Source organism: Dendrobates tinctorius, unplaced genomic scaffold, assembly GCF_039654945.1.
Source record: "Dendrobates tinctorius isolate UK_male_01 unplaced genomic scaffold, ASM3965494v1 ptg000295l, whole genome shotgun sequence".
NCBI lineage: Eukaryota > Metazoa > Chordata > Amphibia > Anura > Dendrobatidae > Dendrobates > Dendrobates tinctorius.
In genome coordinates this window covers 2167105-2192597 of record NW_027361962.1, presented here as the reverse complement: position 1 = coordinate 2192597, position 25493 = coordinate 2167105, and the positions used below count along the sequence as shown (strand labels likewise).

At 42.8% G+C, this 25493-nt stretch overlaps 1 long non-coding RNA gene across 1 annotated transcript in view; it reads right to left on the bottom strand.

Annotated features, from left to right (window-relative positions):
* Nucleotides 1–6710: 6710 nt before the first annotated feature.
* Nucleotides 6711–25493, bottom strand: part of LOC141073027 (uncharacterized) — a 50101-nt gene continuing 31318 nt past the window's right edge. The window contains exon 5 of the long non-coding RNA XR_012226935.1: nucleotides 6711–8133. This is a non-coding gene — a long non-coding RNA (uncharacterized lncRNA). The remainder of the gene's footprint in view (nucleotides 8134–25493) is intronic.

The following is a 25493-nucleotide window of genomic DNA, read 5'->3' as shown; positions in this document are numbered from 1 at the left end:
TGCAAGAAAGACCAAATATACCACCCTCCCCAATGGCTTACAGATTACGCTGATTTTCCCACAGTGATGCAGTTCCCATTGAAATCAATGTAATGTAGAGATGCATTGGGTCCTCCAGAGCGTTCGGACCTTCAGTATAGCAGTTCTCCACTCTGGCCAGTAGATGAGGTTCCTTTATGGCACCCATCTGCCACCTCATATATTAAAGAGGACCTGTCACTCAAAAAATAAAATTGGATTAAATACTTTGTAACAATCCCTGAGCTTTCCTGATTATCCTGTTGTTTTCTGCTGTGCTGCTCCATTGCCGAGTATTCAAATTTTGAAGCACAGTATGAGAAATCTCTGCTTGTAGTGCAACTGGGCGTTTCTTGAGTCTTCTCTAGAGGGGGCATGCGCTTTCACCCCTCCCTCCCATACACAGCCAATCGCAGCATCTGAGATTGATAGATATGATTGGAGGAGTCTGGGAAGGGTGAAAGCAAACTCCCCCAGAGAAGACTGGAGAAATGCAGTTGCACTACAAGCAGAGATGTCACATACTGCCCTCAAAGAACAACAAATGTGAGTATCTCTGCAAAGGAGCGACGCAGCGCAAAACGAAAGAGTGTCAGAATCAGGGGAGTGCAGGAATTTTTTTTTTACAAGATATTCAAAGATTTTTTTTTTATCTAAATGACAGGTTTTTTTTTTTTTTTAACTTTGGGTGATTTTTCTTTTCTTTAAACTAAAAAAATAAATTCTTTCATGGCCGTCTGAAAATTCTTAGTGGTTTTAATCAGATCTTGTAAAACTGGTTCATCCAGCTCAATCTGGATTTGTTAACGGCTATAAATATATCAGATAATGGGATCATAAATATTATTAAAATGATCCCAGTCAGGTACGATCTCCAAAACAACAAAATACCTTTTAGTACTCTCTGGACCGCGAATGTGGAGCGCCACTCCCAGTCAAAGGAATACTAAACTTAGACTATATCGTCTATACAATACAGCGGTTGTCAGGCCACAAGTGAATAAAAACCTATACAAACAGAATGCGTCTCACAGTTTTAGGGTTTGCTACAGAGTATTTATATTTTTTAACTCCTCTCCACAGGATGTAATATTTCCTGGGGAAGGTGAGGATGATGATGGAGTTGTATTACAGATGGCGCCGATCTTTGATCGCCTCTGTTTAATCACTGAAATGCCTCTGTCCATCTCCGACAGCACCATTAAAGGGAATCTGTCACCCCATTATTGGTCTATAAGAAGCTGCCACCGCCATCAGGGGCTTGTCTGCAGTATTCTGTAATGCTGTAGATAAGCCCCCGATGTAACCTGAAAGATAAGAAAAATAAGTTATTATACTCACCCCGGCGTCCGGTCCAATGGGTGTCGCGGTCCGGTCCGGCGCTTCCCATCTTCTAGAGATGATTGACGTCCTCCTTCTTCTGCCGCAGGTCCTGCGCAGGCGTACTTTATCTGCCCTATTGAGGGCGGATAAAGTACGCCTGCGCAGGAGCCGCAGCTGAAGTAAGAAGGAGGACGTCCTCTCTAGAAGATGGGAAGTGCCGGACCGTGACACCCACCGCACCCGACCACGCCCCCCCCAGTGAGTATAATCTAACTTGTTTCTCTTCTCTTTCAGGTTACATAGGGGACTTATCTACAGCATTACAGAATGCTGTAGACAAGCCCCTGATGGCGGTGGCCACAGCTTATAGGCCGAAAATGGGGTGACAGATTCCCTTTAAGTGGGACGCCCTTATTAGCGCCATTCGCTTCCCCCCCACAATGGAAGGAGTACCATGAAAGAATGCAAATAGAAAAATAAAGCAAATGGTAAAAATAAAGGTTTAAAAATATATATTTTTGAAGGTGTTATTCTATCTTTTTTTTCTCTTATGGGGCTTAACCTGCCCCATATGGTCTGCCTGTTCTTCCCGGCGCTCAGAGTAGTCACGGGCCGTGCCTGCCAGCAATTATTGCTGCTTCATTTGACCTTGCATCAATAAGTCTCTTCCAGGCTGATCTGTCCTTGGACCATCACTGCAAATGTCATGCTGACTGACAGCCGGTTCCCCACTGCCTAACTGCGGGGAGCCCGCAGTCAATCAGCAAGGCATCGACCGTAACACCCCCTTCGACAGAGTAGAGTGGAATGAGAACACACTGCTCAGTCAATGTGACATCACTGGAAGTTGCAGAATCGCCGGCACTTCTATGATTGCTCTATGCTGGCAGAGATCTGTACAGGACTGGCAGGTAGCTGAGCCCCATAAGGAAAAAAAAATAAAGTCCCTATGGCCTTTAACACATTTCCAACTTTCTTTTAAGCCGCTAAAATAGTTAAACTATAATTTTGGTATCACCATAATTGTTTCCAGGTCATTTTTACCGTACAATAAATGCAGTAAAATCTAAACCCAAAAAACAGTGTCGGAGTTGCATTACTTTTAGCTTTTCAGCATCTTGTTAATCCACATCTCACCAGCAGGGGGTGAACTTGCACCGCAGACTGTTTTCTCACCCTAGCCTGCACTGATAGGGCTGGCATATAATATTATGACCTAATGATGCTGTAGTCAGGTTTAATGTCCTGTAGGGAGGACATGTTGTCTAGATGGCTTTGCATCCATTTCGTGCCATCAACAGTGTTCCAAATTTGTTCAGAGGCCAAAAATATTGTTTTTTGTTTTTTTTAAGGATTTGTTCGCCCATGGGACTGACTGCCAGCCTGGCATGCCGGCAGGTTCATGCGGTGATTATAATTGCAATGAGTGTGCCGAGTACCCAAAGGAATGAACTGGTTCAACTTAATGGGTGCGATTCACTTGGGTCGAGTTGTTTCTGACACTTGTATAAAATAAAAAAAACGGATAAACTATTTTCTTACTGTGTCCTGAAAATGTGCTCTTTTGCCCACGGCACCCAGTGAAATGCTATGGGCAGCATTACTTTAACTGGACATGGTTAGTAAAAAAAAATAGATATAAGGTATTAAAAAAAAAAAAATAACATGGCTGGTTTATTTTAGGAACAGCGCCACTTTTGACTACAGGTTGTGTGTGGTATTGCAAGTAAATGTGACTAAGCTGCAATACTGCGCACAGCCTGAACATAGGTGTTGTGATTTTTTTTTTGGAAGCAAAAGGAATGTTTTTTTAATTTAATTGGCTTCCCCTTTAAATCACTGTGCTATATACGGGGGGGTTAACTAGAACTTGCTGACAAACAAACATTGTGTAAGGAATTTGGCCGACAGATCTAAATCTATGCTTTAGTCAGGCCTTAGGAATTATTTATACAGCGCCGTACGATTGTACAGGTCTTAAGACACTGTATAAATAAGATCAAACAAAAGCAGAACTTTAAACTTTAGAAGTCAACTTTTCTTTGTTCGGTTTCCTAAACGAAATTGTAACTTTCGGTAAAGTTTTTTTTTTTTTTTTTTTTTTTTTTTTTTTAAAGCCCATTGGTTGTGTCTGGCGTCAACTACTTTGGACTAGGCTGCAATACCAGACACAACCTGGGTATAAAAGTGGCGCTGCACTCGTCCTTGGAGTTGATATTGACCATGATTGAGGAAACCTTGTAGCCCTTCAACTGTTGCGTTACTTCCACTTCTAGCACACCCTGAATATCAGCTAAACCTTCCCTTATTCTCCCCAGGTCTGCTCGGAGTGTATGGTCTATGATACGTAACTTGTTTTTCACTGGATGACCCCTTTATCACTTGCTGATTGGCACGTGTCCCTTCGCTGGGAGCTGCAACAATTCGCAGAACTGGGAATTTTTATCCATGTTTCACGATGGCTCGGTAGGTAAGGCATTGAATCGCCACTCATTCTCTATGGGCAGTGAATGGTACTGCGGTCAAGCATGTGCACTTCTGTGGGGTGTGGAGGGGGGGCATTCCCAGTTCTGCCAATTGAAAGGTCCCACAGAACTTGTTTTCACTAGACTACTCCTTTAACTCTTTATCCCGTGGATGGTGAAGTGACTCATAAGGTCAGCAAGATTCAAATTGTTGAGCCAACTATCCTAGCGGTTACAGCACAAGGGCACAATCTTGACAGGTACATAAGTATTGAGGTCCCAGCAAAGAGCAAACAGATGAACGGCATACTAGGGCACACAAATCACCACATTACCAGACGGAGCTATTTAGCTGAAGTATTGCGGCATATAATTCAGTCAAAAAATGTAGGTGCTTGCATGAAAAAACATGAATATTTCAATGTGAAGCGAAAAAAGAAGAAATATGCAGCACTCACCGATATGGCTGAAAAACTGTGCGTCCGGACAACGGCCGTTTCGCGATTACTCGCTTCTACGGGTCCCGTAGAAGCGATTAATCGCGAAACGGCCGTTGTCCGGCACCTCCCTCCCCTAGCATTCCTCTAACGTCCCGCATGTCCACACATTTGATGGAATTTATGTGAAATAAAGACGCAGTTTTTCAGCCATATCGGTGAGTGCTGCATATTTCTTCTTTTTTCGCTTCACATAAGTATTGAGGTGCAGATCTTGGCTGTTACATCACAGAATAAAGGCGCAGAGCTTGGCTGTTACACTCCTCCCAAATCTTGAGGCGCAGAGCTTGGCAGTTAGAAATCAGATTAAAGACAATGTACTTGGCAGCTGCACATAATAGTTAAAGGGGTATTCCATCTCAAAGATCCTGTCCCAATATGTAGTAGCTGTAATAATAATATTAGCAAATAACTCCAATTAGACATGTAGTATAGTTTTTCTGATTCTCTGTGTCTCTTTTCTCATGTGCAGGCATTGCAGGACCTGTAGGTATCCATGATTTCGACCACTAGCAGCTAGCTAACTAACTGTCCCTACATCAGTGGTCATAACCATGAACACCTAAGGGCCTGCACATGAAAAAGAGACATAGAGATTCAGAAAAACTATACTACACTTCTAATTGGAGACATTTGCTAATATTATTATTACATCTACTACATATTGGGACTGGTTCTTTGAGATGGGAATAACCCTTTAAGGCAAAGGGTTTAGCAGTTCATCTTCCTAAGTATTGCGAAGCAGAGTTTGGCAGTTGCATAACAGAATAAAGACACCGTACTTCATAGTTACATATCAAAGTTAAGGCACAGAGCTTGGCTGTTATACCCCTCCCAATTATTGAAGTACAGAGCTTTGGAGGTTGCATAACAGAATGACACATTACTTGCCAATTATGCATCAGAGTTAAGGCACAGAACTTGGTAGTTACACATCAGAGTGGACACACAGCTTAGTAGTTACACATCAGTTAAGGAATAGAACGTGGCATGTTATGAATAGGTCACCGAGGAGGAAAGCAGGAATAGGCTAGGACACCAGGAAACCAGAGGGGTTGGTAACTCAGCGGATTGCAGACCCCTGATCCTAACAACACAACTAGCAGTAGCCGTGGGGCGTACCTACGTTGCCCTAGATGCCTCGGCACAGCCGGAGAACTAACTAAGCTTAAAGTAAGATAGGTGAAATCTAAACTGCCCCGGAGTAGAACCTCAAAGAAATAACCCCCAAACATATATTGTCGGTGAGGCGCAGGCAGAAAATAGACTGAGCAAATGACGGGGCCCAAAGTGTCTATATAGGCTAGGAAAGGAAAGACACTGTCTGCAATCATGCAAAAACCCTAAAACATCCAACACGACTGATGTACAAAAAACACTGAGGCCTCACGAACTCTCCCCCACTAGATCAGCATTCTAGTGTGAACTGGCAGCAAAGAAAAAAAGACTAATAAAACAGGGGACTGACCAAACTGACACAAGCTGTAACATAAGGAGCGGGGTCCAGCACAGCCCCAGCAGGGAGCACACTGAACCCTCACAGCAAAGCAGAAAGAGACAAAACCAGATCAGATGCAAAGGATTAGCAAATGAACAACTTAACTGAAAAATGCAGGATCAGGCAGGAGACAGCAGACCTCAAAATGCACAGGAAGAAACAATCACCAGCAGCAACTGAGGGAAGCCTGCTCACTTATATCCTCCCAGTCAATAACCCCTGATTTCCAAATATCGTCATCAGGTGGCAGACTTCTATCCACCCGGCCAGCTCCACTACCTGCAGTAACCACCAGAGAGAGCCCCGACTCATAAGTCAGATCAAGAGAATTCACAACAGTGGCAGTTACATATCAGTTAAGGCACAGAACTTTGTAGTTACACATCAACGCTGATACAGAGCTTGGTAGAAGAGAACCCGGTCTGCATGATAATGTAAAGTAAAGATATAACTGTAATGGTGCTGTGTTACAGATTAAATTCATACATTTGGTGAAGAAATCCACTTTCTGGTTCTTCTTTAATCACCATTTTATGTTTTATGATATTTAGATTTTGATTTTGGTGTGCAGTGCATTGGATCTTCTACTCCTGCCTTCTCTGAAATCTCAGCAGTGACCAGTTATTGAAAGAACGGAGGCAGGCAGAGGGACCAGGGGAATCGCAGGCAAGGAGGAGATCTATATAGTAGAAAATGTTAAATGATGATTATACAGAAACACAATAAAGCAGAATTATTCACGAAAAGAATCAATGCACTGAATATTACAATGTCACTACAGACATGTCTTTATGTTACATTACAAAATCAAGCGGACAAGTTCTCTGAAAGGCACAAAGCTTGACTGTTACCGCATTGAGGCACAGAGCCTGGCAGTTACAGAACAGATAAAGAAAAAATATTTGGCAGTTACACATCAGAGTTAAGGCACAGAGCTTGACGGGTACACTCCTCCCAAGTATTGAGGAGCAGAGTAACAGAATAAGTCTACAATACTTGGCAGTTGCACATCAGCGTTAAAGCATAGAGCTTGGCAGTTACACATCACAGTTAAGACAAAGAGATAGGACATTGCACATCAGTTAAAATGTAGTTGTTGCACACAGCATTGAGGCACAGAGCTTGGTGGTTAGGTTACCCGTAGAGTTGACACATCCAGCTTGAAGGTTATACTTCAGACTTGCGACATTGAACTTGGCCATTAGCACGCAACAGGAAAAATCTTTTGTTCTAGTGTACAAAGTAATTCACAACAGGAACAGGCTGGCGCAGTTACCATGTCAGGTCATTTTTATTTTCCCTGCACAAGTTACAGGCTATAGACTGGAAGTCTGCAATATCCAAGGCCATCTATATTCACAGAATACTCTCCAGTAGTCAGGGGAGGAGGTTCACTGTTGAATCGTAGGTTGCTAGTCCTCTACAAACAATGAATGATAGGCACAGTAACAGTTCCTAAAATTGTATTAAGCAGCCACTATTTATGTCACCGGTGATCCACAGTTCAAGAATATGTTATGTAGGTTGCAACAGTTCTCAATAGTGCTCCTCCATAAAGGGGTTGCCTGGTTTAGTAAAATTTAAGGTTGCAAAGAGTGTCATTTATCCTGAAGGACCCAATGTTTCTGTGCATTACATTGTCAATCAACGGCATGTAATACCTCGCTTTTCCCATTGGAGGCGCTACAGATGAATTAAACCCTTACTGCTATCTTCATAAATATCAGCTAACATTAAAATATAAAGTGATCATCTTTTTGCTGGTGGATTTTTTTTTTTTTACAAAAGGATTATATGTAGTAGAGGATCAGAAAATTTAAGGGACACGTAGAAGTAAATAGTATATTTAATTAAAGGAAAAAATGCAGAAAAAAGAGGGAAAATGATAGTGGAGAATGTCTTAGTGAAAGAGAGAGAAGATGCTGGGATGAAGATGGGGTCCGTCCTGGGAATGCTTGCGGGGTTCAGCAGACGGAGCTATGTCCTGTCTGTCTTAAAGCAACTTCTTCCCATGTTGTCTTCCTGAGAAAACAGATTTCTCGTCAGAAGCCTCTGTCATCTTCAATTATGATTAGTGCGAAAGACGTCCAGCTGGAGTCGGCCAGGCTAGGACATGGGAAGTGTGCGCGCACAGTACAGCCGTACATTAATATCATTATTATGCTAGTTACATGCAGTAAATCATGACCGACGCTCCTACAAATGAAGCCCCCCGTGTATACACCTGTGTTCCTGCAGGGGTCTTCATAATCTTCACTTGTGCTGCGTGGGATTTATCACTTCACAGGACAACATATAGGAGATCTCACATGCAACTTCTTGTCCCAGGGACCTATAACAATCCCATCATTAGTATTTGTCACATGGGGAGATATATTTTTCTAGAAAAGACATTTTAATCAAAAATAAAAAAAATAAATAAAAATGGCATGTTAGTTTTTGCTTTCTGTTTTTCGCTCTCGCTCTATATTTTCGACATTGCAGCATCAGACAGAATGAAGAAGAAATGAAATGAGCAGATGCCCCCCAGTACATGTGAAAAACGATGCGTTTGTTAACTTGTGGTGCGGGTTACCAATCAACCTACGGAGGAGCCGGCGTTAGTAGAATACAGAGGATGGCCGAGGTGCAACGGTGAACGTTTACGGTGCCGTGCAAAAGTTTTAGGCAGATGTGGGGGAAAAATGCTGCACAGTAAGAAAGCTTTCTCAAGACGAAGTGTCAATAGTTTATTTTTTTTCCAGTTCACAAGAGTCAAAAATCTAAATTCCATCAGTATTTGGTGACTACCCTTTACCTTTATCAGTTCTTCTTGGTACTTGTCCTTTGTACACAGTTTTTGAAGGAACTCGGCAGGAGGTTGTACCAATCAACTTGGAGAACTGATCCCAGATCTTCTGTGTATGAGGCTTGTGAGGATCCTTCTGTCTCGCTATGTGATCCCAGACATACACAATGATGTTGAGATCAGGGTTTTTGTTGTTTTTTTTTAAAGCCATATCATCATTCAGGACTTCTCGCTCTTCTTTAAGGCTAGCTCATACTGGCGTAAAACACGGCTGAGTGCTATGCGCTATCCTTAACTATGATCATTTCTTGGTGCTTGTTCAAAAGGGCCTGAACAGCACATCTTGGAATCCCAGTATACTGTGAACTCTTTTGCCTGGGAGACGCCTTTCTGATGCCGTATAACTACCTTGTGTCTTGCTGCTATGCTCAGTCTTGACATAGTGTATGACCTGTGACATGAAACTTTGTTCCACATCCTCACCTTTGCAGCAGAGTTAGGCTGCTCTTCACCCAGTTTTAAGCCTCCTACACATCTGTTTCTGTTGCAGTTAATGACTGTGTTTCTGCCTACATATGAATATGGTGATCTTAATCACCTGTTTGGTAACATTGGTTTTTCATAACCGTACAAAATCCCAGACTTTCTGCACATGTACCTAGAAGAATTGATTCTGTATTGAAAGGGCAGTCACAGGAAATACTAATTGGATTTAGGTTTTGCATTTTGATAAAAATGAACAATTAACTGCTATTTTTTACAGCATTCTTACTTTGCAGCATTTTTACACACTTGCCTAAAACGTTTACATAGAACTGTACAGTCATGGCCAAAAGTTTTGAGAATGACACAAATATTATATTTTCACATGATCTGCTGCCCTCTGGTTTTTATGTGTTTGTCTGTTGTTTTTATCACATACAGAAATATAATTGCAATCATATTATGAGTAACAAAAGGTTATATTGACAGTTAGAATGAGTTAATGCAGCAAGTCAATATTTGCAGTGTTGACCCTTCTTCTTCAGGACCTCAGCAATTCTCCCTGGCATGCTCTCAATCAACTTCTGGATCAAATCCTGACTGATAGCAGTCCATTCTTGCAAAATCAATGCTTTTATTTTGTCTGAATTTTAAGGTTTTTGTTTGTCCACCCGTCTCTTGATGATTGACCACAAGTTCTCAATGGGATTAAGATCTGGGGAGTTTCCAGGCCATGGTCCCAAAATCTCTATGTTTTGTTCCCTGAGCCATTTAGTTATCACCTTTGCTTTATGGCAAGGTGCTCCATCATGTTGAAAAAGGCATTGTTGATCGCCAAACTGCTCTTGGACGGTTGGGAGAAGTTGCTCTTGGAGGACATTCTGGTACCATTCTTTATTCATGGCTGTGTTTTTAGGCAAGACTGAGAGAGAGCCCATTCCCTTGGCTGAGAAGCAACCCCACACATGAATGGTTTCAGGATGCTTGACAGTTGGCATGAGACAAGACTGGTGGTAGCGCTCACCTGGTCTTCTCCGAATAAGCCGTTTTCCAGATGTCCCAAACAATCGAAAAGGGGATTCATCAGAGAAAATGACTTTACCCCAGTCCTCAGCAGTCCACTCCCTGTACCTCTTGCAGAATATCAGTCTGTCCATGATGTTTTTTCTGGAGAGAAGTGGCTTCTTTGCTGCCCTCCTTGAGACCAGGCCTTGCTCCAAGAGTCTCCGCCTCACAGTGCGTGCAGATGCACTCACACCTGCCTGCTGCCATTCCTGAGCAAGCTCTGCACTGCTGGTAGCCCGATCCGCAGCTGAAACACTTTTAAGAGACGGTCCTGGCGCTTGCTGGTCTTTCTTGGGCGCCCTGGAGCCTTTTTCGCAACAAGGGAACCTCTCTCCTTGAAGTTCTTGATGATGCGATAGATTGTTGACTGAGGTGCAATCTTTCTAGCTGCGATACTCTTCCCTGTTAGGCCATTTTTGTGCAGTGCAATGATGACTGCACGTGTTTCTTTAGAGATAACCATGGTTAACAGAAGATAAACAATGATGCCAAGCACCAGCCTCCTTTTAAAGTGTCCAGTGGTGTCATTCTTACTTAATCATGATAGATTGATCTCCAGCCCTGTCCTCATCAACACCCACACCTGTGTTAATGGAGCAATCACTGAAACAATGTTAGCTGGTCCTTTTAAGGCAGGGCTGCAATGATGTTGAAATGTGTTTTGGGGGATAAAGTTAATTTTCTAGGCAAATATTGACTTTGCAAGTAATTGCTGTTAAGCTGATCACTCTTTATAACATTCTGGAGTATATGCAAATTGCCATTAGAAAAAATGAAGCAGTAGACTTTGTAAAAATTAATATTTGTGTAATTCTCAAAACTTTTGGCCATGACTGTAGGTACAGAAAGTTCTGCCTACTATGTAGCTACAGAGAGTATTACCTCCAATTGTATCTCACTTAACAATATAGGCACAGATGGTACTGTCTCCCTGTCTTTCCTTGTAAATGATGTAAGTACAGAAAGTATTAGTCCCGTATATTTCCCTGCAAATGATATAGGCACATATAGTACTGCCTTTATAACTTTCCCTGTAAATTACATAGTTAAATATTGTGCTACCCTTATATAATGTAGGAAGAGATAGTACTGCATCCTTGTCTTTCACTGAAAATAATATAGGTACAGATAGTACTGCCTGCATGTCTTTAGCATTTAAATAATGGACACACAGTACTTCAGTTAAGATAGGCACAGAACAGTTAGTATAGGCACAGAGAGTACTGCCTCTATGTCATTGCCCTGTAAATGATACAGGCTGGGATAGTATAAGTACAGATTGTACTGCTGTCTACTGGTAGGGTGAATTCACTAAGCCACAGATCAGGGTGAAAATACAGACAGAGGTCCATGGCACAGCAAGCTGCACTTGCAAAATCACACATGAAACAGCGAGGCCCTGCACAAGAGGCTATGCTGGACGACTGGCAAATAACCAGAGGAAGACACACCGGAAGCCTATGTGTAGACCAACACAGGAGCTGAAGATGTAAAGTAAACCATAAATTGCCACAGCCTAATGTGAACAAGTCCAGGTAACAGTTTGTTACTCTTACAGCAGATGAAGGGTTAACCAGCAGGTCTGAAGAGTAGCATATGCAGGCTATAGAAACCACAAGCGATGATTGCAGCTGGAGGAACTGGACAAACTGCAAAATAAATGGCAACTGAACACACAGTCGACCTTAGAGGGCCTTGGGTGATTATACACCGGACAACATGTGAAACCCAACATGAAGCATGGCAAAGAGCAGCCATAGAGGAGGGGAGCAGAGATCGGCCTAGAGTTGACAGGTGGCATAACACTCAGGGGTGTACCAATTGTGGCTGCAGAGGTCGTGCCTGTGCGGGAGAGGGGCCCGCTGCCGCAAATGACTATTTCAATTGGATGTGCATCCGAGGAAGTATACTCAGAGCTGAAATGCATTGTGGGGGAAGAGACCCGCTGGCTCCCTGCACTGTAATACATGCCGCTGGCCAATCAGAAGCCGGTAGCTGACATCAACGTGCCAGTCACAGACTGTGCATTGCAATTACGTCATACGTCGCCCATAGCTGGCATTCAGTAGTCAGCTTCTGGCTATAGAAGATGGTGCCGCATGCTGTGGGGGTGGAGGAAGGGAAGATTCATTTTTTTTCAAATGTATTAGAGAACAGCGGCAGAACAGGGAACATTATTACAGGATGGGCCCAGAAAAGGGGAAAATATACCAGGAAGATCCCATAAAGGGGGGGACATTATTACGGGCAGTGACTGGAAGTGCCCCATGATGGTGGACATTATACCAGGAACGGGCTCAGGATGGGGGACATTATTACTGGAATGGGTAAGGATGGGGAAATTACACCAGGATGAGGGACATTATTACTGGAAGGGACCGAAGATGGACATTATGCCAGGAAGAGGCCCAGGATGGGTGACATTAGTACAATATACAAGGAGAGCTGTGCGCTCCTGTTTGCCGAGCTGCGTGCTCCTGTCTGCCGATTCATTTGTATAGTAGATTGTCATGAACTCATTTTCTGCTCCACCAGTTGAGAGTTCCCCTTCCGTTCTCCCTCTGGTGGTGACAGGAGGTAGTGCGGTTGGTTTAAGTGGTAGTGATCTGCCACCTGATGAGGAAGATAACGATTGGATCTCTGGAGTATCAGACTGGATAAAAGACAGCCGACGCCCTATCCGGGTGCTGGTGATTCAGTCTGCTTTTCAGGTCCTGGACTTCAGCTCTCTTCCAGTCTTCTCAAGTTAAGTTTGTCTTTTGCTAATGTTCACACTTGCGCTTGTTGGTCAATTCAGTTTGTTGTGTAATCAGCCTGCCCCTGCTGGGGCTATGCTGAAATTCCACTCCTATTAATCAGTATTTGCCAATCTGATTTTTGTCCCTTATTAGATTGGCCTCTTTTTTGCTCTGTCTCAGAATATTTCAGAGTGCTGATATAGGTTTAGAAGTCTAGTGACTTCAGGGTCAATTTTGCTATCAGAAGTGTTGGACAATATTTTTGTAGGTTGTCTTTGGCAGATTGCAGACAGTGTCTTTCCTTTTCTGTCCTTTTTAGTTAGCCGGGCCCCATCGTTTGCTCAGCCTATTTTCCTGCCTTTTTTTTGTATTTTCATCTTGTTTCACCGTCAATACATGTGGGGGGCTGTCTTTCCTTTGGGGTCTGCTCTGGGGCAGTTAGTTTTCCTCTTTTCCTACTTTAGGCTTATGTAGTTCTCCGGTTGTGACGAGGCGTCTAGGACCAACATAGGAACGCTCCACGACTGCTGCTAGTTGTACTGCTAAGATCAGGGATCTGCAATCTGCATAGTTACCAACTTCTCTGGATTTCTGAGACTTAGCTTGTTGTCTTGCTTTTCCTCCTCGGTTTCCCATTCATAACAGTAGATGGAAATGTTGAATAATCCCTGGAAAGTGATTTTTACTGCAGGATAAGAGGGGAGATGATCGGCTGTGGTTATTAGATATGGAGCCCTAGCCTTAGGTGTCATATACATAAATGTATGATTTCATGGAAAACCATCATATCTGGAATACACTGTGCTTTATTCCTATCTGGTGGCAGTCACTTCACTATAAAGTGGTCCTCTGCATGGAAGAATATCGCTTTATCAGAAGGATCCATAATGATCAGCTGATCTCAGGCAGGTAAGTGTTCTATTTCCCAACAGCGCCACCACAGGGAAACTAGAGCATTACACATTGCCTATTAGGCTGTTCATGTTATACTCTTTGGAGCTGCCCTGGATAATAGATGGGATCATAAATAGCATGTTGGGGGTTGTAGCATCACAACAGCTGGAAAGAATATGTATCAGCAAGCAAATGTATGCTTTTGCAATGTGAATGATGGATCCTGTGTTATCTACTGTATATAACAGTCATTGTACAGGAGGAGGAGGAGGAGGAGGTGAGCTGTGACATCACCTATTGTGAATGGTGGATCCTGTGTTATCTACTGTATATAGAGGTGTTATCAGTCATTGTACAGGAGGAATAGGCGAGCTGTGACATCACCTATTGTGATTGTTGGATCCTGTGTTATCCATTGTATATACAGTGCCTTGCGAAAGTATTTGGTCCCCTGGAACTTTTCAACCCTTTCCCACATCATGCTTCAAACATAAAGATACCAAATGTAAATTTTTGGTGAAGAATCAACAACAAGTGGGAAACAATTGTGAAGTTGAACGAAATTTATGGGTTATTTTAAATTTTTGTGGAAATTCAAAAACTGAAAAGTGGGGCGTGCAATATTATTCGTCCCCTGTAACTTAATACTTTGTTGCGCCACCTTTTGCTGCGATTACAGCTGCAAGTCGCTTGGGGTATGTCTATCAGTTTTGTACATAGAGAGACTGAAATTCTTGCCCATTCTTCCTTGGCAAACAGCTCGAGCTCAGTGAGGTTTGATGGAGATCGTTTGTGAACTGCAGTTTTCAGCTCTTTCCACAGATTCTCGATTGGATTCAGGTGTGGACTTTGACTTGGCCATTCCAACACCTGGATACGTTTATTTGTGAACCATTCAATTGTAGATTTTGCTTTATGTTTGGGATCATTGTCTTGTTGGAAGACAAATCTCCGTCCCAGTCTCAGGTCTTTTGCAGACTCCAACAGGTTTTCTTCAGGAATGGTCCTGTATTTGGCACCATCTGTCTTCCCATCAATTTTAACCATCTTTCCTGTCCCTGCTGAAGAAAAGCAGGCCCAAACTATGATGCTGCCACCACCATGTTTGACAGTGGGTATGGTGTGTTCAGGGTGATGAGCTGTGTTGCCTTTACGCCGAACATATTGTTTGGCATTGTTGCCAAAATGTTTGATTTTGGTTTCATCTGACCAGAGCACCTTCTTCCACATGTTTGGTGTGTCTCCCAGGTGGCTTGTTGCAAACTTTTAACGGCACTTTTTATGGATATCTTTGAGAAATGGCTTTCTTCTTGCCACTCTTTCATAAAGGTCAGATTTGTGCAGTGTATGACTGATTGTTGTCCTATGGACAGACTGTCCCACCTCAGCTGTAGATCTCTGCAGTTCATCCAGAGTGATCATGGGCCTCTTGGCTGCATCTCTGATCAGTCTTCTCCTTGTTTGAGATGAACGTTTAGAGGGACGGCCGGGTCTTGGTAGATTTGCAGTGGTATGATACTCCTTCCATTTCAATATGATCGCTTGCACAGTGCTCCTTGGTATTTTTAAAGTTTTGGAAATCATTTTGTATCCAAATCCGGCTTTAAACTTCTCCACAACAGTATCACGGACCTGCCTGTTGTGTTCCTTGGTCTTCATGATGCTCTCTGTGCATCAAACAGAACCCTGAGACTATCACAGAGCAGGTGCATTTATACGGAGACTTGATTACACACAGGTGGATTATATTTACCATCATTAGTCATTTAGGGCAATATTGGATCATTCAGAGATCCACAATGAACTTCCGGAGTGAGTTTGCTGCACTGAAAGTAAAGGGGCCGAATAATATTGCACGCCCCACTTTTCAGTTTTTGACTTTCCACAAAAATTTAAAATAACCAATAAATTTTGTTCAGCTTCACAATTGTGTCCCACTTGTTGTTGATTCTTCACCAAAAATTTACATTTGATATCTTTATGTTTGAAGCACGATATGTGGGAAAAGGTTGAAAAGTTCCAGGGGGCCGAATACTTTTGCAAGGCACTGTAAATGTGTTACCATTTATTGTAATCATGTCTGTGTTGATAATGAGACTGCTGAATTGTCATCTGTACAGAACAGGATGTACAGTACGAGTCTAGTATTGAGCCTAGTGGCCAGTGTGATAACTGCAATATCTATGAACTGTATTAGTATAGATTGTGCTATGGACAATGCATATGTCGATGACTCCACCGTTGTATAACATTGCAGCTTGCCGCCTCAGTGCATAAATGATGCAGAGCTAATGAGTTGATTGACAAATTCAGCTCTGCTACATCCATAGCTCGATTTCTCATGTTTCCTGGCTGCTGTCATATACCGCACACCTACGGATCGTCTCGCCGTCATCCCCCTAATATTCAGACACGACTGCACTTGAGTCACCGCTCAGTCCGGCGTCCATCCGTCTAGAAGCCGCATCCGACTGTCACACCTAAGTCTATTTGTGTCGGCTGCGCTCATTACTCCGGCCCATTCCTCCTCTATGGGGGGCGAGCGTCTCTCGCTGGTTTGAGTTGGGTATGTTGGGGTCACGGTGTTGTGTGATGCACCCCCCTCTCCCTCCTGCCTCGCTCAGGTAGGGGTGCAGTGCTGTGGGGCGAAGCACAGCCAGGATGAGGCGCGGGGCTGAGGATTGGATGTGAAAGCAATTAAAAGGGCCGTGTTGTGGTGGCTGCAGGCTGGCTCCAGGCGCTGGGGGGAACTGCCAGGACCGATAAGGTGCTTCATTTCTCTGTCCTAAACACTCCCCTCAGAGGCCAAACTGCATCTCGTAAAGTCCTAGAGGTTCGCTAGACCTAGACAATGCCGAAATGTGGGCTCATACATTCGGCACCGCTCCCCCCCTCCTTTCCTTTTAATGCTGCCTTTAATTTTAACTATTTTGCTGCTAGGCACCTAAGTGTACATCCCAGCGCTGCGGGACCCCCTTACAGAACAAGCACTATTTTAGGAACCTCTTATGTCGGACACTCGGTTCCCCAACCGATGGTCTGAGAATATTCAGGCCGATGGCCCTCATACTAATACACCGGGCGATATACGGCCGTACCAAAAACGCCCCTAAATATATTGTCCCATTATCATCCTATAGGCTCCTGAAGAGATTTGGATCCGCAGCGTCAATTAACAATACTGATGTAGCACACACGGATTTAGGGGTCAGTAAAAATTGTGCAAAATTGCCCCAAATTATCGAAATGGCACTTTTTGGAACAAAGCTAACCTCAATCGCCACCCATCAGAATTCTGCTTAACCCCTTTTCCGTTTATTTGCGCTTTAATTTTTTTTTCTCCCCGGCTCTATGTTTTGTTTTTTTCTATACATTGTTTATTTTTTTAGGGTGGAATGAGTTATAATTTCTAATACCACCACCATTTTTTTTTGGGGGGGGGTAAAAAAAAAAAAAAATCAGGAAAAATAACTTTTCTTAATTTTTCTGCCTTTAGAGCTGGGTCAGGGCTTCTTTGTTTTTGTTTTTTTTTTACGTCAAGTTGTAGCTTTTATTGATAACTTTGGTTCACATGAGGTGTTGATCACTTTTTGTTGAATTTTTGGGGGATCAAAGAGCAGTAATTTTTATGTTTAGGTATTTTTCTTCTTTACTGTCTTGGCTAAATATTGTTATACTTTATTTAAATCGGCCTTTTATGGTCTTATCCACTTTGCCTTTTTTATTTCTTTATTTTTAACTGGGGAAAATTGTTTTAAAAACACACACACATATATATATATATATATATATACTCCACTTTAACTTTTAGTCCCTGGCAGGCCCTGCAATCGCTTGTAGTATATATAGCTAGTTTGGAGGACCCGGATGGCGACAAGTGGGGGCGATGGGGCCCTGAATGAACGCTCCGGCCGGACTGGGATTCTTATACATGGAGTTGCCAAATAAAATCAAAAAAATGTCCCCAAGGACTGGGAAAAACCATTAAGTGCAAACATATATTCCCATTAAAACATCTATTTTCATAGATATTGGATAAAAAGTCACCAACCCAGTGTAATAAATAACACAAGCAAAAAAAACACAATAACCTGTCCAAAATCCCTACAATAGCCTGCTGTCCTTTCCTGACAGTGGAGGTTGGCACCCTAAAAAGATACGATATTTGGTGCCCCCACTCCGCGGCGGCTATCCCAGGCTAACCCTATTTGCCCCTAATGATCTATAGGTTGGAAAACAATGGGCATAGTAACGGGATGAAGGATAGATCTTAAACAAGAGTAGACAGATTATATACATAAAACAGTCAAAGACAATGCCTTGTAATCATATATCAACCATGAGACAAAAGTGCACCTAATATAAATAGCACAAGAACTGGGGTAAGTTCTTGTGCTATTTATATTAGGTGCACTTTTGCCCATTGTGTTCCAACCTATAGATCATGAGGGGCAAATAGGGTTAGCCTGGGATAGCCGCCGCGGAGTGGGGGCGCCAAAAATCGCATCTTTTTAGGGTGCCAACCTCCACTGTCAGGAAGGGACAGCAGGCTATTGTAGGGATTTTGGACAGGTTATTGTGTTTTTTTGCTTGTGTTATTTTTAGCCAATATCTATTAAAATTGATGTTTTAATGGGAGTTGTCAAATAACCCTATACTATGGTATACAGAATCCCTAAAAGTCAAATTTTACTAACCCATGGACACTATGGAGGAGAAATTCATCATAAAAAAGTATTTTTGGGGTAACTTTTTTCTTTTTTTAATGGCAATTGATACATTTGGCTCACACCTACCAAATCCCAAATTACACCAAGTTGTTCAAAGAGGCGAGAGCAGCGTAAAAGAACAAAAAGTAGCAAAGGTTTAAGCAAAACTCTCTTGCAAAAATTTTGGTTACCAACAACGAAAAACTGTTGAAAAACCCTTGATAAACACCATCCTAGAGGCGCAGTATGGCCCTTTGGAATGTGTTTACTGAGGATCAGTCAGTGAGCTCATTCTGATGGTCTACTGAGACTGTTTGTAACTCTCTTATCTGTCTTTTTCTGGGCTCCTCTCAGCTGATTTATGACCACAGACCACATCAAAGTTAAATGTCCGGGGGAAACAAAGGCCTGTAAAAGCAAAACGGTGCAACATTTTTACTGTAACCCAACTGTAATTTTGCTGTAAAAAAACAAAAACAAAACAAAAACAAACACGCAAAAAAAAAAAAAAAAACTAATTCCAGAGCAGCGAGCGTGAGATTTCTCTGGCAGGCTGAGGGTTAAGCAGAAGTTCAGGCGCACTGACTGTTAAACTCTTTCTCCAGGCGCACTTGGTGGCTCTTCACTTGTGAAATGTCCCTGTCACTTGACGTTAGGCTCCACATTACCAGAGCAGGCCGCGCTGTGCGCTCGTTAACGCCACCCCTGCTCTTGTCAGCACTTGTAAACGAGAGGTCAGGGGCAGCGGCCTCAACAACATGGAGCCCCGAGGGAGAGCGAGAGGTGTCAGCGAGGATGCAGGAGAGGTGTATGTGCGCAGAAATGTCTAACGTGAGCAAATCACTATAAAACAGGAGACAAAACGCAGATTTATATAGATATAAAAATTCTGTGGTATCAAGTAATCTCCGTACCCCATGGCGAAACGTAGGCAATGGTCAACACTGAGCTGTGGGACTATCAAATACACATTGGTATCATTCATACAAACAGACATACACCCCCCACATACACACTCATATATACACAGATATACCCTATCCCACACACATACACACATACAGTGGGTACGGAAAGTATTCAGACCCCTTTACATTTTTCACTCTTTCATTGCAGTCATTTAGTAAATTAAAAAAAGTTAATTTTTCCTCATTAATGTGCACTCTGCACCCCATCTTGACTGAAAAAAAAAACAGAAATGTAGATTTTTTTTCTAAATTTATTAAAAAAAGTAAAACAGAAATCTCCCATGGTCATAAGTATTCAGCCCCTTTGCTCAGTATTAAGTAGAAGCTCCTTTTGAGCTAGTACAGCCATGAGTCTTCTTGGGAATGATGCAACAAGTTTTCCCCCCCTGGATTGGGCATCCTCTGCCATTCTTCCCTGCAGATCCTCTCCAGTTCCGTCAGGTTGGATGGTGAACGTTGGTGGACAGCCATTGTCAGGTGTCTCCAGAGATGCTCAATTGGGTTTAGGTCAGGGCTCTGGCTGGGCCAGTCAAGAATGGTCACAGAGTTGTTCTGAAGCCACTCCTTTCTTATTTTAGCTGTGTGCTTAGGGTCACTGTCTTGTTGGAAGGTGAACCTTCGGCCAAGTCTGAGGTCCAGAGCGCTCTGGAAGAGGTTTTCATCTAGGATATCTCTGTACTTGGCCACATTCATGTTTCCTTCAATTGTAACCAGTTGTCCTGTCCCTGCAGCTGAAAAACACCCCATAGCATGATGCTGCCTCCACCATGTTTCACTGTTGGGATTGTATTGGGCAGCTGATGAGCAGTGCCTGGTTTTCTCCACACATACCACTTAGAATTATCACCAAAAAGTTCTATCTTTGTCTCATCAGATCAGAGAATTTTATTTCTCATAGTCTGGGAGTCCTTCATGTGTTTTTTTAGCAAACGCTATGCGGGCTTTCCTATGTCTGGCACTGAGGAGAGGCTTCCGTCAGGCCACTCTGCCAAAAAAACACCCGACTGGTAGAGGGCTGCAGTGATGACTTTGTGGAACTTTCTCCCATCTCCCTACTGCATCTGTGGAGCTCAGCCACAGTGATCTTGGGGTTCTTCTTTACCTCTCTCACCAAGGCTCTTCTCCCACGATTGCTCGGTTTGGCTGGACGACCAGGTCTAGGAAGACTTCTGGTGGTCCCAAACTTCTTCCATTTAAGGATTATGGAGGCCACTCTGCTCTTAGGAACCTTGATTACTGCAGAAATTATTTTGTAACCTTGACCAGATCGGTGCCTTGCCACAATTCTGTCTCTGAGCTCCTTGGCCAGTTCCTTTGACCTCATGATTCCCATTTGGTCTGACATGCACTATGAGGTCTTATATAGACAGGTCTGTATCATATACATACATGCAAACACATACTCATCAATATACGAGTATACATACATCCATATTCGAATCTATAACATACATACACACATCATATACATACTCAAAAGTATACATACATATCCACAACTCACACTATCCAGTACATAAACCTACAGAAATCAAAATACAAACAGTGGGGAAAATAAGTATTTGATACACTGCCGATTTTGCACGTTTCCCACCTAAAAAGAATGGAGAGGGCAGTCATTTTAATCGTAGGTACACTTCACCTGTGAGACACAAAATCTAAAAATAAAATCCAGAAAAATCACATTGTATGGTTTTTACGTAATTAATTTCCATGTTATTACATGAAATAAGTATTTGATGCAATAGAAAACCAGAACTTTATATTTGGCACAGAAACCCTTGTTTGTAGTTACAGAGGTCAGACATTTGCACACACTACAGCATGGATTTTGGCCCACTCCTACATACAGATCTTCTCCAGATCTTTCAGGTTTTGGGTGCTGTCGCTGGGCAACATTGAGTTTCAGCTCCTCCAAAGATTTTCTAGAGACTGGCTAGGCCACTCCAGGACCTTGAAATGCTTCTTACGGAGCCACTCCATAGATGCCACGGCTGTGTGTTTCGGGTCATTGTCATGCTGGAAGACCCAGACACGACCCATCTTCAATGCTCTTACTGAGGGAAGGAGGTTGTTGGCCAAAATCTTGCGCTACATTGCCCCGTCCATCTTCCCTTCAAGACGGTGTACAGTCGTCCTGTCCCATGTGCAAAAAAGCACCCTCAAAGCATGATGTTTCCCTCACCATGCTTCACAGTTGGGAAGGTGTTCTTGGGGATGTACTCATCATTCTTCCTCCAAACACGGTGAGTGGAGTGAATACCAAAAAGTTCTCTTTTGGTCTCCTCTGACCACATTACCTTCTCCCATGCCTCCTCTGGATCATCCAGATGGTCACTGGCAAACTTCAAATGGGTCTGGACATGTGCTGGCATGAGCAGGGGGACCTTGCTTACCCTGCAGGATTTTAATCCATGACGGCGTAGTGTGTTACTAACAGTAATGTTTGAGACTGTGGTCCCAGCTCTCTTCAGGTCATTGACCAGGTCCTCCCATTTAGTTCTGGGCTGATTCCTGACCTTCCTTAGAATCATCCTTAGCCCATGAGGCGAGATCCTGCATGGAGACCAAGACCAAGGAAGATTGACGGTTATCTTGTGTTGCTTCCATTTTCTAATAATTGTGCCAACAGTTGTTGCCTTCTCACCAAGCTGCTTGCCTATTGTCCTGATGCCCATCCCAGCCTTGTGAAAGTCTACAATTTTATCCCCGGTGTCCTTAGACAGCTCTTTGGTCTTGGCCATGGTGGAGAGGTTGGAGTGTGATTGAGTATATGGACAGGTGTTTTTTATACAAGTAACGAGTTCAAACAGGTGAAATTAATACAGGTAATGAGTGCAGAGTAGAAGGGCTTCTTACAGAAAAACTAAAAGGTCTGCGAGAGTCAGAATTCTTGCTGGTTGGTCGGTGATCAAATACTTATTTCATGCAATAAAAATGCAATTTAATTATGTAAAAATCATGCAATGTGATTTTCTGTTTTTTATTTATTTTGTTATTTTTAGATTCTGTCTGTCACACTTGAAGTGTACCTACTATAAAAATTACAGACTTCTATCTGGGAAAATGTGCAAAATGGGCCGTGTATCAAATACTTATTTTCCCCACTGTATTTGTACACACATACTTGCAAACTTTTTGTTAATGTCTGTTCTGTGCTGATCATAGAGCAGACACAGGAGGTCCTCTAGCTGGTGGTCTTGCTATAGGGGGTCCTGACCTTACAGTCACATCAGGGTCCTGAAGCCTAAGGGGGCCCGAAGGCCCCCAGCTACTGATGTGGACAGCAGTACTATAAATGACATATGATGATGGGGGGCTTTTAGTAACACTGACAAAAAGGAATTACCAACAAGCAAATTGGCAAGGAGCAGCATACTGTGTATATATATTAGATCTTACTTTTATATATTTAGTATTCTTGTTAGGAGGAGGAGGGGGGAGCCATTCCTACACAGATCAAGTGCAATGTGAACAGTGTTTCTATTTACCTATGTACATTTAATTCATAAAATGATTGCACATCTCAGGATGTAAATCACCAGAGATAGAACCAGCAGGAAATACTGGCAGAATTCAGCTCGGAACGTCACTGAATTGTGAGCGCAGCTCTGACGTATAAGGGTATAAAGCTCACATTCAGTCTTTGCAGGAGGGCAAACCACAGCAAATACTGGAGTGTTGGCAGGAAAAATGCAGAGAAAAACAAGCAGGTGTTTATTGCATTCCAGATGCATTTTTCCCATATTCATTTGAGTGGGGGAAAATGCTGCAAAAACGCAGAAAGAATTGACATAGAACTGCTGCCAATCTGCAAAAATAAAAAGCAGCACGCGCAGGAGAGTTCAGAAATCTCATTTACTTTTCTGTACATTTTATCTCAGCAAAAGCACAACATGTAAATATATTCTAATTCAGGATGTAACTGATCAGTAATGTATGTACACACAGTGACTGCACCAGCAGAATAGTGAGTGCAGCTCTGGAGTATAATACAGGATGTAACTCAGGATCAGTAATGTAATGTATGTACACAGTGACTGCCCCAGCAGAATAGTGAGTGCAGCTCTGGAGTATAATACAGGATGTAACTCAGGATCAGGAATGTAATGTATGTACACAGTGACTGCACCAGCAGAATAGTGAGTGCAGCTCTGGAGTATAATACAGGATGTAACTCAGGATCAGGAATGTAATGTATGTACACAGTGACTGCGCCAGCAGAATAGTGAGTGCAGCTCTGGAGTATAATACAGGATGTAACTCAGGATCAGGAATGTAATGTATGTACACAGTGACTGCGCCAGCAGAATAGTGAGTGCAGCTCTGGAGTATAATACAGGATGTAACTCAGGATCAGGAATGTAATGTATGTATACAGTGACTGCACCAGCAGAATAGTGAGTGCAGCTCTGGGGTATAATACAGGATGTAACTCAGGATCAGTAATGTAATGTATGTACACAGTGACTGCGCCAGCAGAATAGTGAGTGCAGCTCTGGAGTATAATACAGGATGTAACTCAGGATCAGGAATGTAATGTATGTATACAGTGACTGCACCAGCAGAATAGTGAGTGCAGCTCTGGGGTATAATACAGGATGTAACTCAGGATCAGTAATGTAATGTATGTACACAGTGACTGCACCAGCAGAATAGTGAGCGCAGCTCTGGAGTATAATACAGGATGTAACTCAGGATCAGTAATGTAATGTATGTGCACAGTGACTCCACCAGCAGAATAGTGAGTGCAGCTCTGGGGTATAATACAGAAGGTAACTCAGGATCAGTAATATAATGTATGTACACAGTGACTGCCCCAGCAGAATAGTGAGTGCAGCTCTGGGGTATAATACAGGATGTAACTCAGGATCAGTAATGTAATGTATGTACACAGTGACTGCACCAGCAGAATAGTGAGCGCAGCTCTGGAGTATAATACAGGATGTAACTCAGGATCAGTAATGTAATGTATGTACACAGTGACTGCCCCAGCAGAATAGTGAGTGCAGCTCTGGAGTATAATACAGGATGTAACTCAGGATCAGGAATGTAATGTATGTACACAGTGACTGCGCCAGCAGAATAGTGAGTGCAGCTCTGGAGTATAATACAGGATGTAACTCAGGATCAGGAATGTAATGTATGTACACAGTGACTGCGCCAGCAGAATAGTGAGTGCAGCTCTGGAGTATAATACAGGATGTAACTCAGGATCAGGAATGTAATGTATGTATACAGTGACTGCACCAGCAGAATAGTGAGTGCAGCTCTGGGGTATAATACAGGATGTAACTCAGGATCAGTAATGTAATGTATGTACACAGTGACTGCACCAGCAGAATAGTGAGCGCAGCTCTGGAGTATAATACAGGATGTAACTCAGGATCAGTAATGTAATGTATGTGCACAGTGACTCCACCAGCAGAATAGTGAGTGCAGCTCTGGGGTATAATACAGAAGGTAACTCAGGATCAGTAATATAATGTATGTACACAGTGACTGCACCAGCAGAATAGTGAGTGCAGCTCTGGGGTATAATACAGGATGTAACTCAGGATCAGTAATGTAATGTATGTACACAGTGACTGCACCAGCAGAATAGTGAGCGCAGCTCTGGAGTATAATACAGAATGTAACTCAGGATCAGTAATGTAATGTATGTACACAGTGACTGCGCCAGCAGAATAGTGAGCGCAGCTCTGGAGTATAATACAGAATGTAACTCAGGATCAGTAATATAATGTATGTACACAGTGACTGCACCAGCAGAATAGTGAGCGCAGCTCTGGAGTATAATACAGGATGTAACTCAGGATCAGTAATGTAATGTATGTACACAGTGACTGCACCAGCAGAATAGTGAGTGCAGCTCTGGGGTATAATACAGGATGTAACTCAGGATCAGTAATGTAATGTATATACACATTGACTGCACCAGCAGAATAGTGAGTGCAGCTCTGGAGTATAATACAGGATGTAACTCAGGATCAGTAATGTAATGTATGTACACAGTGAATGCATCAGCAGAATAGTGAGTGCAGCTC